Source organism: Taudactylus pleione, unplaced genomic scaffold (genome assembly GCF_031769625.1).
Source record: "Taudactylus pleione unplaced genomic scaffold, aTauple2 ptg000093l, whole genome shotgun sequence".
NCBI classification, from domain to species: Eukaryota; Metazoa; Chordata; class Amphibia; order Anura; family Myobatrachidae; genus Taudactylus; species Taudactylus pleione.
In genome coordinates this window covers 27,199,381-27,214,159 of record NW_028284495.1, presented here as the reverse complement: position 1 = coordinate 27,214,159, position 14,779 = coordinate 27,199,381, and the positions used below count along the sequence as shown (strand labels likewise).

At 45.7% G+C, this 14,779-nt stretch overlaps 1 pseudogene; it reads right to left on the bottom strand.

Annotated features, from left to right (window-relative positions):
• Positions 1 to 13,144: 13,144 nt before the first annotated feature.
• On the bottom strand, positions 13,145 to 14,316 carry LOC148526905 (protein kinase C theta type-like; annotated as a pseudogene).
• Between the last annotated feature and the right edge of the window lie 463 nt (positions 14,317 to 14,779).

Genomic DNA, 14,779 nt, shown 5'->3' with positions numbered 1-14,779 from the left:
AGAAATGGGTGACGTCAATCAGGCACCATGCTGCATTAGACTATACTATGTTGATAATGATATATTATTGATCACTCTGCAGAATGCATTTTCCAAACTAACTGCATGCTAACCGGACCTAAATCAGAACATGTGTAATTAAAAAGAACAAAACAGAAAATGTGTAATTAAAAATGTACCTTCAGCGAATGTAGAGCAATACATTGCACCACAAGTGGATAAATAACTGCATCCACGAGGTATAACTTTCATTTGTCAGCCGCAGCTGCTTGGAACGGGCCCAACCGAAGATACTCCTGGGCAGTGCAGAAGTCAGACCAATGCACAGTACTTTCTTTTTGTTCCTTCAAGGTAAGAAAAATTGTTCAGCCAAATCCCTTCACTCCCCACAATAGAGATGAGCCACAAATCCGGATCAACAGCCCTGCAAAGAGCGCCAACCTAACACCTACTAGCGCTGTCAATGTAAACGTTATAAGCCGGCGACTTCCATCGGCTTAACAATTAAATATCATTAGCAGAATTACCTTATTCAGCAGCACCTATCCTAAAGCTTGAATATAGCTGCAAACTGAAATTCTGTAAGACCGACACAATATGTACAGTATGTGACAGCTAATGTGAGCAGTGCGAGAGGCACAAAGCAGCAAATTGATTTGACAAAGCCATTGGGTCCACAATTTAATCAGCATTGGCCTGGAGTGTAATCCAATGGCTCCCTACCCAACTGATCCTTTTTTGATGATGTATTTTACACAAATGGGTGTGCGGCTTGATTACCATATTCTTGGCCAAAAGGCTGGAATCCAGCGAGGTCTTTCCAATATTTTTCAGATGATGCCCAACCTTCCATCTCCATCAAAGTCAAGAATGATTTCATAGGATCTTCTCAACCAAATAATCTACAAAAATAAGCAATGCCTGCGAAGACCATCAATGTAGATCGGCTTGATCTTCATTCCTTATAATGTGCATATAAAAACACTAAGGCACTGCTCGCAAGTTTTACCTGCAAAAACATCTGACCCAAGGAACTGTTCCCAGGCCATCTATGAAAACAACTTGAAATTGCAATGGTCAACAATGCCAATCCTTCTATACCGGCTTGGCAATCTGCCAAGGTGGTCAAATTAGACCCTGCATACTAAAACCTGGCTCTAGTGCTCTAATCCTAGCCCACTGGAAGCAATGCAAAGCATCTGCCATGCATTTTCTTATCCCCTGAACAAGACAAGCATTAAAGCTAAAGTTAGCTTCAAAGCAATGCAAAACATGAGATGGCATAACGAACACAAAATTCAGGGTGACGTAGTCCTCTGATTGGGATGTAGTCTGGAAGCCAACGGACTAAATGCCGACCGCCGGCTTCCAGACTTTCTAATCCCGACGTGGTACTAATGACAGGCATTGAAAACTCGACGCCTGTCATTAACCATACGCTGGAAGACTGACACCCGACATACTGAACAAAGGCAAGCCGGGCGCGGACAGCCACAGGGGGGGAAAGGGTTAGGTTTATGGCTTCCGGGGGGACTTAGGGTTAGGCACCCCCCCGGGAGGGTTAGGTTTAGGCTACGGGAAGGGGGGCTTAGGCACCCCCGAGGGGAGGTTAGGGTTAGGCACCCCCCTGGGGGACTTAGGTCTGGGCAGTGGGGTTAGGTTTAGGAACTTAGAGGGGGGATTAGGGTTAGGCGCTTGGGGGGAAGGTTAGGGTTAGACACCCCTAAGGAAGGGTTAGGGTTAGGGGGGTGAATTAGGTTAGCGATACTTACCTTAGGGACGATCGGCATCTTCACCCTTGTCGGGCTGCCGCTGTCGGGATTTGGCCCTGGGACAAGCTTCGGGGCATCAATGTAAGTGAGCCGTCAGGCTGCTTAGCGCTACCCCTCGAGAGACAAGCTAACATTACATCCGCTGTGCTGCCTCCACCCTTAGCAGTGTACAGAACACTTGTATTAGTGGTCTTCCAGGAAACCCAAGTGTATTTACACATCAGCGGGACTGAGTCTGTTTCCTTAAGGAGAACTTGTTACTATTACACAGCATTGTCAGTAATTCAATATAAACTTAGTAATCAGTCCGGCAGCCCTCTACTGACACAAAGACACATCATCCTGCATTTGGAAAGAGGTCTACTTGCTTACATAAATTGATACATAGTGACTATTGACATATATGCACAGTGGTGTATTTAATCCACCTCTAAGAGGAATTCCCATACCGGCATAATAAGAATATACAAGCCAATCATAAGCAGGCCTGCAATACATGTTCTTATCTGTGGTGCTCAATATGTCATTGTAGTTTTATACATATTATTAAGGTTTTACATTTGAGATATGCTGTTTATATATTTATGATTATTAGTAATCGGTTGATTATTATAATTCGGTTAATTATATGTAATAGAAGCTTCTAATGTTTTATGAATAAAACTGTACATTTACCCATATAAGATCGAGTCTAGTTGATATCATTCTGCCATTTCAGATTATTAATAGGCAATAAGCGCAAAGTCTAGTTTTTGTTGTTTGTTTCTCTGTTTATGATTATATGGGGCTTTTCCACCCCCTATAGACACTTTGCAGCTGCCAGTACTGAATTGAGATTGAACTCTATAATTAAACCTTGGAAAAGACTAACTATATTAGCGCTGTAGCCAATCTTCTCTTTTCTTTTTTCTAGTCCCAAACACAAAGGGCCTGATTCAGACCAGCTCGCAAGTGGGTCGATGGTCCCCCACTGCGCATGCGCTTCCTGCTCTGTCGCTACGGGTCTCGCTACAAGACGGGGTGGCTGTCGATGTTGATTGACAGCTCGCCCCGTTTTGTAGGTGGGGAAGGGGGGTGGCTACTCAAATGCAGGCGTTCCCTTAGGAATGCCTGGCATTTGTGGGCGGCTCTACTGTCATCACTAGTGATGTCAGTAGTGGACTTCCTGCTCTATTGTCCACTCGGGCTTGCGAAAGCTGAGACCCTACCACAGGGTCTCCTCGCAAGCCCGATGGTCGCGATAATCGCAATGGGTTCCAGGCTGCTTTCAAACGCTGTGGGTGGTCACCCACAGCTTAGCGAGTGGCCTGAAGAAAAAAAAAAAAAGGCCCATCAGACCAGCGAGCGGGTCTGAATCAAGCCCAAAGTGTGCTTGGCATGTGGGGCAGACAGGGATCAGATAGGAATCGTCATCAGGATGATGGAGGGAATGGAACATATGCTGTAAGAGGTCTTGCTAAAATGACACTGTGACTCAGCCCTCCTGAAATGTCAGCCTCCTTGTAGGTGAGATATTGCTCAACTATACTATTATGCTCTATTATACTTGAATGCCAAGTTTGTTATTCGTAGCAAGGTAAAACACATATCTGTCTATCTATCTATCTTTGTATTGGCTTTGCAATGAGTGAAAATTTTGATGGGCATATATTGATTATTAAGGGGTTGAAAGATCTGTTAGGTGTGATGACACCTAAGGGTCATGTGGTTGGGTGTGACAACACATAATTAGCATGTGAAGGTGTCTGATGGCATAAATGTTGCAAGCAGAGAAGCCTGATGGCATAAAAGGGGAAAGTGTTGGGATCTGATGACATAAAAGGGTCAAGTGGTGGTGTCTAAAGACATACTGTAATAAGGGCCTGAAATGTGAGAAATAAAGTGGCTGTAACCACACTGCGGGGAGCACTGTCGCCACAGAAAGTGGGTCAATAGATGATGTGCGCATGCTCAAGGTATCTACACAGTGCTGGGCATGAAAACGGGGGCGTGCTGCGAGGTCATGCCCCTTTTCCAGGTATGCGAACACATATTTATTGATGTTTTTTTTTCTAGGCTTATGAAAGCATGACTTATTGTTAATCAAATGTATTTGTTATTACATAACATGGACACGACTATAATTATTTTTAAACTTTAAAGTCCTTTAGAGTCAGGTTTAAATGGAATATGTGGCTTTTTTGGCTGTAATTTGCATTTTTTTAGTGTGCATACATTTTTTTTCTCAGATGCCATCTGACTTGTAACATTGTACTACTGGGAGCTGGAGGGATGTGTATGTCATTGGCTGGGCTGAGGGATTGGGGGAAGCAGGGGTGACATTGTGAACCTTTACCTAATGCATCTTGAAACCTTGCACCGGCTCTGCCAGTGGTAGAAGAGCAGGTATAGAAACTCGGGGGTATATTTACTGCTTGGTTTTGTGTATATCATTAATTCCCTTTGAAATTTGCTGATAATCGACGGCTTTAAAAAAACAATCTATAGTAAATATACCCATTCGTTTAGAAGCATCATGTGTCTACCTCCAAAAATCTTATGGCAGATAAATAAATCTTGAAAATCCTGATTAATTTTGTTGGTGGTGTTTGTGTAGTAAACTGCCTAGTTGAGGTATTACGTCTGACATTATGCATCATGCTACAGCACATGTGTATGTTATTACACAGGCAGAATATGATTCCCAGCAGCAGCTGCAGCTGCTCAAGAGGTCAGGAGGAGGTCACATGAGCAGTGTCAGGTGGTAAGACATATGACAGTTAGAAGTGAGTGGAGGTTGGTCAGGAGAGAGCTGAGGTAACAGACAAGGAGAGCAGAACTATGGTGTGAGGAGGCAGATGGACAGTAGGGATGGCCATCGATGGTTACCATCCATGGGCCCATTGGTGATTACCATCGATGGGACACAAACCATCTATGGCCACCTCTGCTGCGGGCTCGCTGGGCCACAGGACAATAAAAAATGAGAGTGGAGCTTAGCTGTCACCAGGGAGAGGGGCTAAGCTCCGTCCTGCTCTTAAAAAACAAAAAAACATTGGCTCCTGCTCATCCATCAATAGCAGAGAACATTGGTTCTCTACCTATCGATGGGAAAAGTAGTTGACATTGGCCAGCAACCATCGATGTTTTGGAGACATTGCTGGTCGATGGCCATCCCTAATGTACAGTTGAGCGACTCTTTCCCTGAATACCTGAGGTGGAGAGTCTGTGAGCTGAATTAGTGGATCCCGGCACTGAGTCCTGTCTGGTGGAGCCAGATAGAGAGCCATAAATACAGCAATGTGAGTAGAGGAATCCTCCAGGTAACTGCACACACATACCAAGGACATCCAATAGCTGCTTATCCTCCCAAAGACAGTCACTGTTTTAATGGGGTTGGGTATGAAATAATGACATCCAGGAAGCCGTCTGACTAAATACTGACGCCGCAAGCCCGAATGCTGAAGATCGTCAGGATTTCGACGCCTGTCATTAGTCCAGCGTTGGGATTTTGACCCCAGGATGTAGTTAGATGGCTTCCCGGCCGTCGGCATTTTGACCGCATCCCGTTTTAATATTTTCTCCAGGAGGATCTGCCTTCTTACAGTATTTGCAGTGAGAAACTGCTGCTCAATTATCCAGCTTTCCATTACTCCTTAGGAAAAGCTCCAACCCTTCCATTAATTGAAAACTGACTTTTTCCAGTGCAATCAGATCCAGGCTAGCTATAATTATAGCCATCAGCCAGGTTAATACCCTGATGGACATGTAATTGTGATTTATGTATTATACTGCAGTATAAAGTCTTGTTTGCAAATATATTAAAGTTGTTTGTGTTCAAATTGTAATTAGTTTAATTTTGTAAAAGTTGTACCTCATATCTCTCCAACTGCACTCTAGTGCCAGATTGACTGAATAATATTTTATTAGAGAGTTTTTTCATAAATTTTACCTAAGTGGTGAATTTCGTATGTTAGTTAACTTGAACTGTGTATTCTAAGGTTGTTAAAATATTGTGTGACCAGGGCCTAAAAAAGGCTGTGTGGTTTTCTGACGGAATGGGCATGAAATCCCGGCAGTCGGGATGCTTGCTGTCAATATACCGACAGCGGCATCCCGATGCTCAGGATCCCGACAAGGGTCCGGTAAGTATAGTAACCATCCCCCCTTCTCACCCAAACCCTAACCCTTCGTTCCTACATCCTAACACTAACCCTCCACACCCCACACCCTAACCCTCCCCATTAGTGCCTAAACCTAACCCTCACCCTTTGTGCCTAAACCCTTCCCCCTTAGTGCCTAACCCAAACCCCCCCATGTGGTGCCTAACCCTAACCTCCTCCTTCCCTAGTTAACCTTAACCCACCAATGACGCTTAATCCTAACCCTCCGTCCGCACAGCGGAGGATTATAACCAGCCCCGCTGTATTTACGATTGGCATCCTGGCTGTCGGGATTCCGGCGTTGGCATGTCAACTGTCGGTATTCCAGCACCAGTCTTCTGGCCGGGTAGTGGCATTCCGGCCACTACATCCCTTTGTGACACAGTGATGCCCCTTAGACATTATGCCACACTATTGAATGCCCCTTATAACACATTGTGCCACACAGTAATGCCCCTTATAACACATTATGCCACATAGTAATGCCCCTTATAACACATTATGCCACAGTAATGCCCATAACACCTTATGCCACAGTAATGCCCTTACACATTGTGCCCCTCCCCCTCCAGCAGCCTCTTACCCTCCCCCTCTCTCCTCCAGCAGCCTCTTACCTTGCCCCCCTATGTGCCTGCATTATCGGGTGTTGACATGGAGCCACACTGGCAGGCATCCGCAGCCCTTCAGAGGCACAGCGCCACTGTCATTCTAATGTGGCGCCGGTCACGATCCAATTGGAGCTCATAGACTAGCAGCCGCTGCTGATTTGCTGCCAGTCCGCGAGCTCCGAATGGCTCGTGTCCGGTGCCACATTAGAGTGACAGTGGCGCTGTGTCTCTCAAGGTCTACTGTGGGCGGCTGGCTGCCAGTGCAGCTCAAAAAATAGGTATTTGTACGCAACTTTAATAATCCTCTATTAACATGTATCTGGATACCATATATATTTGCTACAGATGATCGGTGATCTTACTGTCTGGCATAGTAATAAATGTCAGAACACCTCTGTATATACCAAAAAAAAACGTAATTCCCCCTGCACTTAAACCAAAATAAGGAAATGTTTCTAATGCAAAAAACAAATGGATCCATGTGCAAGAGCCTGAAAAAATATGTTTAGTCGCACACCTTACGGGAAATCTTAGCTTGGTCTAATGCTTGCAGAATCCAGATCCATTAATGGTAATTTGTGACTAAAATAATTTTGTTTCAAATAGTGGGCCTGATTCATTATGGATCGCTATTGCGATTACGCATGCACACATCCGATTGCGTACTGCGCATGCGTATGCGAAGGTATCACTACAATTATATTGCGATAGCAGAGTCCATCCCAGAAAGTGAGTATTTGGGGTGTTGACGGGAGTGGTCGGCAAAACGCAGGCGTCAGTGCGTTTGAATGGCATTACAGGGGCGTACATAAATTAGCCACTGCGATGACATACGCAGCTTGAGCTCCTACTGTGTGAGACGAGATTGGCTATTTCTGAGATAAGGTCTGACCTTGTGTAATTGTGCATGAGGCTCCCATGTTAATTTATGTTACCACTGTTTTCATAGACTTGCAATGTATTACGGATGTGAGAAAGGGGAAGTGGGCATCTTTATGTTGGCCTGCGACGGCATTGAGATTGGAAATATTAGCTTATTTTCGCAGTGGGCCTGCGTGCATAGTCTCAGCTGCAATCGCTATAGCAATCCGTAATGAATCAGGACCAGGTACTGGACAACTGTGTAACTAATTACAGCGCAGGTACGCTTTTTCTAGATGATCTTAGAATTAATTATAATACTCAGAAAGGTGTGTGGACTTCCAGCTATTCATTGGAAAATTCCCTTGGGCTTTTGCAGAAGAAGTTAATACAGAACAGCTTCATCCACCTCCTTAGCAGTCCATGCACATGGGTGTAATTATTTGCCCATGGAATGATATAGTGAAGATTGCCTTCAAGATGTAAGGCATCAGAGAAGTCCCCAATCCTCACGTTGTGTAACATCTGCTTCTAAATGCAGTAAGAATTACTCCTGTACCTAGAGTAGAGATGACCTCCTTTGATTTTCCAGCTTTATCGTAGTTCCACAACCAGGGCCGGCGCTACCACTAGGCAAGCTTAGGCATCTACATAGGGGCGCCGGTCACTAGAGGGCACTTCTGAGTCTGCCTAACTACGGAGGGTGCGGGGGGTGCAGTTGCTATGGCCCGGCGGCTTAAGGGGCCCGCCGGCCCAGCGATCGCACCCCTTGCACCCTCCATTTGCTGGATGCCCGCTGAGATTGTGTTACCATCAGGCGCCCGGCTCCTTCTCTACCCCCCCCTGGTGCCAGTGGCAGCCGGAGGATGGAGCTCACTTCTAAGCTCCGGCTTCCGGGTCCCGCAGTGCACTATGGGAGTGACGTTGTGACGTCACTCCCATAGTTCCGAGGAGCGGGCACCGGGAACAGACAGCAGCAGACACTGGAGCGGGGTTTAAAGTAAGAATTTTTTTTTGTGTGTGGGTATGTGTGTGTGTGCGCGCGGGGTGGGGGGGCTTACTCCAGGGGGCACTACAGGGGCCTTACTACTGGAGGCCTCATATGGGGAGCACTACAACTGCGGGCACTTCAGGGGTCCTTACTACTGGGGGCACTTCAAGGGGCATTAGTACTGGTGCACTGCAGGGAGCATTACTATTGGGGGCACTACAAGGGCATTACTACTGGGGGCACTGCAGGGAGCATTACTACTGGGGGCAATATTGGATACCCATCTGCTACATTATAGCAGGACACCCTGTGAACGTTCCAGTGATTTGCCAGTAAGGGAAGAAGGAGGAATACCGCACACTCCCAACCCTTGTATTCAGCTGCTGGCTCCTCATTTGGAGCCTCACATGGTATGGTTCCTCACATTATCATTACTTCGGACCAATTATTGTTTGAATGCATGTTCATTTGTTGTTAATAAATTAAAAGCAATTTTAAAGAAATACTACACTATATGAGTATTTTCTTTCCTCTCTCTCTATGAAATCTCATGTGAGCTTCCCCAATTTGGACTGAAAGGACATATCACTGCTAACAGAGGAATTCATCAAAAAGACAAATTACTTGAGACTGTCTGATTAGTGATTTTGAACACTAGTAGCACCAAAGGCCTTTCTAAAATATTTTCTTTTCTGTATATTGTTATTGTTAAGGTGGTAGGGTACCACCTATAAATACCTAGGCTGCTAAATTAGGGAGTGCATCTGCATATTCCTACCCTCTGTTTGTTATTGTGTTATGAGGGCTCCTTTGCAACCTGCAACAATAGGGCAACATCCAACAAGGTCCAAAGCGCCTTTCTGCCCTTGCAAGGACCTTTAGGCCCAAATGGCGGAGGACGGGGTGGTGGGGTGGAGTCGGTGAAAATAGGCCATACAGTGAGTCCTTTCCCACCAGCAATAAGGTCTGGGTCACTGCTGTTATTTTCTTCAATGTGGTTGTTCCATGGCAGATCACCACATTTTTTTTTTTATTTACCCACTCCATTTTCAGATTTTGATTAAAATTGCTGTACTGGGTTATCTCACATGTCAAAGTCACTGGTGTGAACAAAACTTTTCTAGGCTATGCCTTATAGTTTTTGAGTTATAAGAGAAAATAATTAGGGAAACATTATATATATGCATGATGCATTATAGAGTAAAGATATAAAACATAGCAAAGACCACGGTTAATATAATCTTTTATTTTAGACACATGTGAGAATATATACTACATGAAACACATTTTATAAAATACTCACTTTTCAGTTTTTTTCTAGAAACATATTCACATACAATTTTGTCATATGAGAGCTTCCTTGCAATATCATTTTCTAGAGACAATGGCCCTCATTCAGAGCCGTACGCTTTGAGCAGAGCGCACGCTCTGAATGAGGGCCGCCCTCCATGAAAATGGAGCGTCCTCCTGGACGCTCGTATAGCTGTGGGTCACCACCCACAGCCTATACGAGCGTGCATTTTGATGGCCGCGATGGTCGTGACCATCGCGACCATCGAAACTGCGAGCCGGAGCCTGCGGTTGACGTTTTCAACCGCAAGTTCCAGAGTGATTTTGGCTCTATCAGAGCCAAAATCACTCCCACTGACATCACTAGTGATGTCAGTGGGCCGGCTTCTGATGGGAGGCGTTCCCATGGGAACGCCCCCGTCAGGGAGGCACGCCCACCAAAGGGGGCGTGCTGTCAATCAACATCGACAACACGCCCCCTTTGATAAGACACAACGAGCGAAGAACTTTCCTTCGCTCGTCGCGTCTGGCGCATGCTCACGACGGAGCTCCCTCCGTCGTGCACATGCTCAATGCATAACATCGACCCACTTGCGAGCGGACAGCCGCTCGCGAGTGGGTCTGAATCAGGCCCTATATGCATAAAGAATTTAAGCGCTCTTCAGTCATGGTAGACCAAAATTTGTTCTTTATAAAGGAAAGCTTTCAGAAATTCCTTTCTGCTTCACAGCTCATGATAGACATTGTCAAGTACAGCTTGAGTGCAGTAGATAGATAGATGTAGAAACCCGCTCAGAGAGTGAGAGACTGTAGATAGATCGATCAATCGATATAGATAAATAAGTATAGAAGTCCACCAGCGAATGAGACACTGGAAACCCCACCCCAGAAAGTGACAGACTATAGATAGATAGTTGTAGAAACCCCCCAGAGAGTGAGAGACTGTAGATAGATAGATAGATGTAGAAATCCCTCAGAAAGTGAGACTGTAGGTAGATACTGTACAGTAAATAGATAGATAAATAGATAGATGTATAAACCCTCCAGAGAGTGAGAGAATATAGATAGATAGATACCCCCCAGAGAGTAAGAGACTATATATAGATGTAAAAAAACCTGAAAGCGTCAGAGACTGTAGATAGTTATATAGATGTAGAAACCCCCCAGAAATAGAGACAATAGATAGATAAAGAACCCCCAGAGAGTGAGAGACAGATAGATAGATAGATAGATAGATAGATAGATAGATAGATAGATAGATAGATAGATAGATAGATAGACACAGAAACCCTCCAGAGAAAGAGAGACTGTAGATAGATCACATACAAAACCAAAACATACTCACTTCTTCTGTAGGATCCCAGCTATTGATCCTCCTGAGTGGAATTCCCCTGTCAGGTCTCTCCCCCACGGTGCATGCTCCCACCTCTGAGCTGAATGCCATCCCTCATTCATCTGAGCTTTCAGTTTGTGATCAGCACTGCATGGATGACTTCTGGCAGATGGGACAGCACAAATGGAGATGGGAACATCTAGTGGCACTAGGCAGTACTGCACTCAGCAATGACACTGACAGCAGCTCTCTATTCTGCACCTGGCCGGCTCATAGGAGCCATCCTCTGATTGGAGCTGTAGATAGAGTGCTGGCCTGTACTGATCAGTGGGGACTTCTGGGTACTCAGAACCCCCCCCCCCCCACACACACACACACATTCACTGCGGTAGAGAATATTCTAAGGTCAATAGTAAGTTCTTCAACCCATTGGCTTATGATTTTTTTCACTAAAATAACCTTATTTTAATAACACAGACTTTAAAAACTCAATTGATTTTGTTGAAAAATTCAATCATTAAAAAAAAATTTGCTCCAGGGCCCCTCCGGGGTAAGGGGCCATGAAGCTTAAGCTTCATTAGTTTCACAGTAAATCTGCCTCAAATTATGTGCACCTTTGAATCAGGCCCTCTATGTTTTTCCTTTTAAGGATAAAGCTTCTTTTAGCCCTATCATGCCCCTATTTATTTCTTCCACATTTTTTTACTTATTTTGGGGTTGAAGCAAAGTAAATCCACATATATTTAAGCAAGATACCTTTATGTATTTTTTAAACTTTATTTAAAATAAGCAATGTATATAATTCAGTAAAAGGATCAATTGTGCATTTCCAGGGACATAGCCAAGGTCGGGGCCGGTGGCAGACAGTGCATCTCCTAGGATGTAGCCAAGGTCGAGGCAGGCGGCAGACAGAGCATCTCCTGAGATGTACCTGAGGTCAGGGCAGGCGGAAGACAGTGCATCTCCAGGGACATAGCCAAGGTCTGAACAGGCAACTTACAGTGCATCTCCTGGGATGTAGCTAAGTTCGGTGCAGGTGGCAGATAGTGCATTTCTTGGGATGTAGCAAGGTATGGGCAGACAGCATACAGTGCATCTCCAGGGGCATAGCCAAGGTTGGGGCAGACAATGCATCTCCTGGGATGTAGCCAAGGTAGAGTCAGGTGGCAAACAGTGCATCTCCAGGGATATAGCTGAGGTCGGGGCAGGCGGCAGACAGTGCATCCCCAGGGACATAGCCAGGGTCAGGGCAGGCAGCAGAGGCACTAACTACTGGGATGTAGCAATGGTAGAGAGGCAGGTGGAAGACAGTGCATCTCCTGGGACATAGCCAATATAGGGGCAGACAGCATACAGTGCATCTCCAGGGACATAGCCAAGGATGGGGCAGGCAGCAGACAATGCATCTCCTGGGACATACCAAGGTAGAGGCAGGTGCATCTCCAGGGACATAGCTGAGGTCAGGGCAGGCGGCAGACAGTGCATCTCAAAGGACATAGCTGAGGTCGGGGCAGGCGGCAGACAGTGCATCTCCTGGGATGTAGCCAAGGTAGAAGCAGGTGGCAGACAGTGCATCTCCAGGGACATAGCTGAGGTTGGGGCAGGTGGCAGACAGTGCATCTCATGGGATGTACTCAAGGTCAGGGCAGGCGGTAGACAGTGCATCTCCAGGGACATAGCCAAGGTCTGGGCAGGCAACTTACAGTGCATCTCCTAGGACGTAGCTAAGTTCGGTGCAGGTGGCAGACAGTGCATCTCCTGCGATGTAGCCAAGGTAAGGGCAGGCAGCACACAGTGCATCTCCAGGGACATAGCCAAGGTCCGGGCAGGCAGCAGACAGTGCATCTCCTGGGATGTAGCAGAGGTAGGGGCAGGTGGCAGAAAGTGCATCTCCAGTGATGTTAGCCAAGGTCGCGGCAGGCAGCTGACAGTTCATCTCCTGGGATGTTAGCTGAGGTTGAGGCAAGCAGCAGACAATGCATCTCTTGGGATGTAGCCGAGGTCGGGGCAGGTGGCAGACAGTGCATCTCCAGTGATGTTAGCTGAGGTCGGGGCAGGTGACAGACTGCATCTCCAGGGACATAGCAGAAGATGGGGCAGGCAGCACACGTAGCAGGAAAAGATGTTTTTAGGACCACAGATTTTCTTTAGTGCAGTTCTTCGTCTGATGGTATAGTATCTGCTTCCATTGGCACATTGTGATAAGTTTCACCCCATATGGGGCACACAAATGGAATGTTATCAAAAAGCCTCTGGTTTGTGGCAGTAATTGGTTCTTTGAAAACTTCACTTTTGGGCACAGGAATTTGCTGTTCTTTATCTAGATCCATTGAGTCCTTGAGTGTGACTGGAGATGCAGTTTTTCCAGTCTCTGTCTCTTCGAAGTTGATTAAAGAGAAGAGGTATTCTCGCACATTATCATTTACCCCGAGCTGGAGGGACTGTTCTTTGCAAGAAGCTTTGTTACAATGTCCTCTGTTACAGGATCAGTAAGGTCTGGGAATGCTGGTTCATGTGTAAGGATCATTGTCTCTACCTCTGATGTTGACTCTCCAGGGAAAGGGTGTGATCCTATGGTGAGTATATACAAAATAACACCAAATGTGAACCAGTCTACCCCTGCACTGATTGGCTGGCAGTTTATCATTTCAGGAGCATTATAGCCAGTGTCCCACCAAAGTCTGTGGCATCGGTATCTCCATACACATTCAACAGGGCCAAACCAAAGTCGGTGATCTTGACATGACCGTCAGTGGTCAGCAAAATGTTATCCAATTTTATGTCCCGATGAATGATTCCTCTTGAATGCATAAACTGCAGTCCACAAACCAGTTCAGCAGCCATAAATGTTATTGTGGTGAGGTCTAGCTCTGAGGTCTCATTCCATTACACAGTATAGATAGCTTTCTGTGTGGAAGGCTGTATAACCATGGATTAGAAAAATGCTCTCATATGCCACCTCAAGGACCTGACACTCTACCAAACTGTCCTCATATTCTATTAGTAATCTCTTCTTTAAGATTTTAACTGCCACTCTTTCTCTACGAATAGCATCTGTTGCCAGCATCACTTTGCCATAACCTCCCTCTCCAAGTATTGAGTAGAAAGTAAATGTTTCCATTGTTAGAGGGACAGTGTCTAGGCTTCGGTGGCTGGTGGGCATAGAGCACCTCTCTTCGGCAGTTTGCTGAACCAATGGGATGCCTGTTTGGCCTCTGCTAATTTCTGTTATGATTTGATTTTTCTTCCTTTTTAGAAATCCAGCAAACCTGTTCCAGCGTCTCTGTATAACTGTTTTGTGTGATTTCTTTTTGGTCATCTCTTTTTTTGAAAAGTTTGTCTGGCCTGCCCAATGACTGCATCCCTCTCCTGGATCTTCAACAATGTCAGAGTTTCTCCTGTCAACTGCCTGAGTGCAGCTTTACAATTCCGTCCTAAGCTGAATCAAGCCAACAGAATGCGCACTAGAGCTACAAGATGAGCTGAGGGTGGCCTAGATCTGGGACGGAGATAAGGGCAAGGGGAGAGGATGAGTATCAGAATGGAGTGAGGAGGCATTAAAGGAGTAGAGAAGGAAATGATGGAAGGGGAAAGGACGGATTAGCAAATTAGTGAGCAAAGGGTTGAGGTGTACTAGGAAAGGGATCGGGGGGAGGGAGGGGGGTAGCAACATGATGGAGTGGACTGGAGTACTCAGGATATAAACAATAGCAGTAAATGAACAGTAAACCCATAGGATGAAGCAGGTGGGAACCATTGTGGCACAGTGAGAGTGAAACCTG